The sequence below is a fragment of the Coffea arabica genome, chromosome 5c (genome assembly GCF_036785885.1).
Source record: "Coffea arabica cultivar ET-39 chromosome 5c, Coffea Arabica ET-39 HiFi, whole genome shotgun sequence".
NCBI classification, from domain to species: domain Eukaryota; kingdom Viridiplantae; phylum Streptophyta; class Magnoliopsida; order Gentianales; family Rubiaceae; genus Coffea; species Coffea arabica.
This window is the reverse complement of record NC_092319.1, coordinates 49,005,239-49,011,374: the sequence shown is the minus strand read 5'-3', so window position 1 is coordinate 49,011,374 and position 6,136 is coordinate 49,005,239. Positions and strand designations below refer to the sequence as shown.

At 37.9% G+C, this 6,136-nt stretch overlaps 1 long non-coding RNA gene across 1 annotated transcript; it reads left to right on the top strand.

The window, feature by feature from the left end:
- Window positions 1-4,438, top strand: LOC140007555 (uncharacterized). Its single transcript, XR_011814859.1, has 2 exons — window positions 1-358; window positions 4,183-4,438. It is a non-coding gene; the product is annotated as an uncharacterized lncRNA (long non-coding RNA).
- Window positions 4,439-6,136: the final 1,698 nt, after the last annotated feature.

The window sequence follows — 6,136 nt, the reverse complement described above, 5'->3', positions numbered from 1 at the left end:
TCACATCTCAAACCACAACTGCATTTCATTCTGCCTTGCTAGTGTCGACAAACCGAGAGAGCGAGAGAGAGGCCGAGCTGCACTCTACAGCCGAGTGGAAGAAAAGAAACCGCAGGATTGAATGTTTTTGGTTCTGGCCGTGAGTTGGAGTGAAACCAGGGAGAGCAAGTGGAAGTCGGAGGAGCTGCTGATCATCACCATTTTCGTTCACTTCAGACCAACATTTCCCAGCTGCAACCATCTTCACCACAACACCATTTCCAGCTGCAAATCGAACCAGGACCAACCAGTGTGCGTGAGAGCCGAGAGGGAGCAGAAATTTTCCAGATTTTCTTGCGTGAGCTTAGCTTGCTGTGAGGTAATTTCTGGATTCATTTTATGACTAATCAGAGATAGTTTGAGCTATCTAGGGGCATGCATGTACTATGGTACAGTCGGATGAATGAGATTAAGCCATTAGAAAATTTCTGTTTTGGATGTTGATGTTTCTGCCGAGAAGTTGAGCCGATAATACAGTTTTATTTTCAATTTTCTGGGACAATCTGAGCATCTAAGTGTACTTAGCCGAATGAAAACTTGAAAATTAATACCATGAATTAACCGAAGGAAAAGTTGGATTTATGACCAATCTAATTGCTGGAAATCTGTTGAGTTGGCCGAAAGAGGGAAAGAAAGAATTTCCAGTTTTTCTCTTCAAATCTTGGCTGCAAATTTCGTATTGTAGTTCAATATACTCATAACACAATAATCACCGTATGCATGCTGAGTTTGAGTGAACAAAGTAATGAATTTTGTTAGGGAAAGGTTCGTATACCAAACTATCTATTTGCTGCAATTTTTCCAGCTTAGCCGATGGTGGCTCTTTTGAGTTTTAATGGAAATTTGGTGAGTGGGTTCTATGAATTCCCACAATGACTTGGATGATCTGATTAGCTAGTCAAGTATTTGCTTGTCGGATTTGAGTACTTAATATCATGTATTAGCCGAGTAAAAAGTTGGTTTTATGACCAATTAGCTGCTGGAAATTCTGTTTAGCCGATGACAGATTTATTGTGGTGGAATTATTTGCCAAAATTACATGTTATTTGTTTTATTTCATGTCGGAAAATTTCGATGGTGGGCTCTATGAACTCCCACCCTTGGATTGATGATGGATATAATGCTAGTTTAGTGTTTAAATAGGTAGATTAATGATACCTAACTAGTCTAGACTCCAAAAGATGCATCGTTCAAAAATGTTCAGATTTGCCCTGTTTTAATCGCAACCCTTTTTGCAAAATTTTGAGAGTTTCATGACTTGTATATCATGTTGATATGTTGAATATGTGGTGTACAAAGTTTCATTGAAAAATATCGAGGTTTGGTTGGTCAAATAAATCGATTTAACAAAGCTAGTAAATCTGGAACTATTTCCGAAATGCTCTGACCAGCTTTCGTATTTCGGCCATAATTTTGAACTCCGATGTCGAAATCGAGTGCCGTCAGCGGCATTTGAAACTAGACATTCCAGCCTTTCCGACGATATAAAATTCACATTCTGGTTCCATGTATGTGAGCCAAACCAACTATTTTAAGTCGGCTGTTCTGTTTCTCTGCTTTACAAGAACAAAATGCTGAGGCTGCAACTTGTGACTCGAATTCGAGCTAGTTGTATGCCGAATTTCAAAATGATTTCTTCTATGAAATTATATCTCTATGAATGTGTTTTCCAACGCCTTAAACCATGCCAAATTCCGAATTAATTTGAGTGATCTGTGATCAAAATATGAAACCTGCTCTGTTCTTGAAAACCCTGATTTTTTAGACAGATTTGATGCAAGGTTTGGCAAAGACTTGCTAACTGAATATTTTGATGCTAAACACTTACCAAATGTACCATGAACGTTCTTTAAGTTTTGCCTAAACAAATGAACCAGGTTTGGAGGAATTTTTCTTTGACCAAATATCTGAAATGGAAAAACAAAAGGTTCAAGGCAGTTTTGTCTTAGTATTTGCGAAATTTTAGGTGTTTGATTGACCACCTTTCCGAAGTTATTTTTCCGTGAAATTTGGTAGAGGAACAACCCTTATATGGTAGTATTATACTGCTAATTATGGTGTTATTCCGAGACCGATTCATGGGTCAAATAAATTACCAAAGTTCGAGACTTGATTTTGGAAAACCCTTGTTTAACAAGAAAATTTTAGTAACTTTGAGCTACCGTATCTTGGTGCTCAAAACTCCGTTCCTCATTCCATTTGTTTTGTTATACTCTTGAATTACAACACTAATAGAGTTACAAATTTCAAAAGTTATTTCCAAACAAGTGAATTTTGCCGAATTTCCAAAGTTGGCCAAAAACTAACTTAAATCTGCCTTATGAACAAAAACAGTAACTTTGAGCCCATTTTGACTATCTTCCATTTAGAATCATGAAAAAGTGTATTCTAGGAACTTTTAGCATTTTGAAGGAAGTTTCCAACGGTACCAAGTTTTCCAATTTTTGACATGAAAAAAGTGAGCTACGATTTTTCAAAGTATTACATCAAAACTGAAATTTTCAGTATTCCAAGGAAATGGAGTTTTTCAAGTACTCCTTATTCCTTCGATAATATTCAAATGTCTTATCCTTGAATTTCATGATGTAGACTTAATTTCTCTTGTACCTTGAAACCCCGCTTGAGAATTTAGATTTAGGATAATTAAGACTTGTTCACGAGATTTTTCCTAAGTTTGTACCATGACACGATTTTCAGCAATAGTAGGGATTGTATATGATAGACTATTACTATTCGTTCAGGCGCACGCGAGAACCTTTAAGAGGATCCGACAGAGGACGCTTGAACTTCAAATTGAATCTATTGCCCTTGTTTGACTAGGTGAGTGTTCTATATAAGAATACGTAATTGAGTAAGTCTAGGACATGCTCATTTCATGATCGTTAAGTGTTTTACCATACTCGTGCCTATTTAAGAAATATATACTTGCATTGCATATCGACATGAATTGGTTAAATGATTAACCCTATCAAATAATCTTGTAAACTCAATATGTGCTTAGCCTGCTTATTTCATGCTTATTTGGTTAAAGTGCTCTTGTGACTCGTTATGTGACAATTTGGAAAATGAGTTCCGATCCATCGAAGTGCGCAGTGTGTACTTTATCACACTAGCCGTTCGAGTGGTGAAGTGTGTGAAATATTTTCTAATGAATTTGTGAATCTAAATGTGGTTGCGTCGTTGGGTGAATCCCTCGACTCGTGAATCATCACCGTAAAACATTTTCTCGTGAATCAAAACGTAGTAACGTCGTTGGAGTGAATCTCCTCGACTTTTACGTGGTAAAAGTGCAAAACGGCCAATGGCGGCCTATTAAAATGACACATGTCTACCAATTAACCGTAATTACCACCGTTTACCGTTTATCGTTTACCGTTAACCGTGTTTACTTACCATTTTCTAATATATGTGGTTACTGATTACTTGATTATCATAAATTATATGCTCATATGAAGTTGTCCATCATTGTTAGGCGAGTGTGTACTTTACCTCCCTCGACCTATTCAAATGATGAATTTTACCTTTGTCGAATTACTTTGTTACCTGTGCATGTTGTAAGCTATAAGCTGAACTTGGGCCCGCCTCGGTTACTGACCTACTCGAGCCAGGACTGGGCTCGATCAGGTAGGTTGAAACACTGGACAACCGTTTCGGTATACTCGAGTATTACCACTGGAGGGATAAGGTGATGGCCAGTCAACCGTGGAGATCCGAGAGTTATAAGGTGCAGATGACCGACAAAGTTTCACTGAAACACCGTATCCTTTTGTGTTTGCTTTGCTATTAATAATATTATTGCTCTCCTAGTTGGCATTCTCGGGTAAGACTCCTCATGAGCGTTAACCTCTGAGATGAAGCAATCCTTGTAATGTCCTTCTAGTCGGACGAGCCACTATTTGTTTGACTGAAAATTTATGAAAATATATTTATATGGCCATTCATTCCAAAAGTACTAGTTCTACATGTGTTTTCAAAGTAGCAATTACCCGTGTCATGATTATCACCTCATGGTAACATGCCATTGTGTAATCTAGAATCATGCATACGATATGCATAACTTATTTGACCTATTTGAACTGTTAGAGCGTCTTGGAATCTCACTGGGCTGTGTAGCTCATCCCACGTTGTGGTTTTCTTTTACAGGTTCTGACAACTGAGGAAGACTTGAGATCTACTTGTACTTTAAGCATGTAGTTTGAATTAAACAATGTAGCTTTTGTTTCGGGTTGCCACTTGAAGCTGGAAAAGTGTAACCCTTGAATTTGTATGTGGCTTGTATGAAATTTGTTACTTGGCTTATAAGGATGTATTTGAATTATATGTTTTGTTTCTAGGGTTGTAATCGGGAAGGTATTTTAAGAATCGACGTTGGCTATCTTAAGGCACTGTTATCTCTGAAGTTAATGTGATTCTAGAAACCGGCCTATTTGGAGGAAAACGATGTTGTAATAGATTAGGTTATATTTCGGAAGGACTTTTGCTAGTTGCTTGTGTGAGTCTTGGCGAGAGTTGGGCAGACGGCCCGCCAACCCTCTGGTTCGCCTTAGGGGGAAGTGGGGTCGCCACATCAGGCACGCACGATGACCTCCAAGAGGACCCTACAGTGGAAGTTTGAACTCTCCCTCCAACTTACTTGCTTGCATAACTTGGTGAGTGTCAACTGTATGCCTACTTGAACTCTGAAGACTTGATTCATGTTTGGCTTACCTGATTACATGCTTAGCCTATTGGATTTTGAAAAAATGGAGTCGAGTGTGTACTTAATCGTACTCGTTCTCATTTGGAACAAATGACTCATGTTTGACATGCTTTGCATGGTTTATATGACCTGAAATACATGTTTAAACCTGTCAAATGCTTGAATTTATGATATGGTATGCTATGATTGCATACGTCGATGGAATGAATCTCCTCGACATTCACATGATACATGGGGGACGTCCAAACTCATAGGTCAACCTTGGAACTCGAGTCGGCATGGACTTGGTCGGGAACCTCGGTGAATCATGAGATTCACATGATAAGTTTGATCTATTGAGAGATCTCGCTTGGCATACTCGTAAAGTATCGCCTTATAAATGTCGTGCGGGCCCGAAGTGGTGTATGGTGGACGGATGAGAAGTAAGTGGTGAACTACGGATATGAAAATATCAACTCGGTTGACGGAGAGTCATCACGGGGAGATATATAAATGACATCGGTAAAATGTGGAACTTGGCTCCTGAGAGCTTCCATATCTTTGAATTGTTTCTGGTTACATTTTGTTGGCATTATTAATTACTTGCAAGCTATTACTTGAATTGTTATTTGGTTGTTATCTGGACTACGTGTCTGCATGTGTGTTCTTGGCCTCACGAGCGTTTTACTCATCCTGTAGATTTGTTTTCCTTAACAGGATTGAACTTGGCGAGGTATCGAAGAAACCTTCCTACTACGCTTTTGTTTAGGGTTTCTATTACTTTTGACTTTGTCTTGGCTTTTGGGTTGTATTTTGGAATCCGAATGTAACTTTTGGAGCATGATGTATATTTGGGATATATGATGGTTGTTGAACACCCGATGTGCGGGTTGGATATCGGATGACTTTTATTAAACTTGAACGCTTCTGCATTTATTGTATCTAAGTTATTGACTCGTTTGGTGTGGTCCGGCAATAAGTTTAAATGGAATTGCTTGAGTCCTGACGAGAGTTAGGCAGGCGTCCCGCGAATACCCTTTGGTTCGCCTTAGGGAGAAGTGGGGGCGTCACATATGTCTATTTAATTTCATTTGAACAGTATAAATAACATATAACATATCTCTATTTGATTTCACATAAACAACTTAAATTGTAGTTGTAGGTGAAATAAAAAACAGATGTGTTACATGTTATTCGTACTGATTAGGTAAAATCAAATAGATATATACATGAATTTTAAAAAATTATTCATACATATGATTAACGAGGGATGAAAAAATTCATTATATGAAACGTGAGGGGTTAAAAAATTTATTTTGTGAAACGTGAATGACAAAAAAAATTATTTTGTGCATTATGAATGACGAAAAAATTCATTTTGTGAAATGTGAGAGATTATGTATCGGATTATGTGAAATT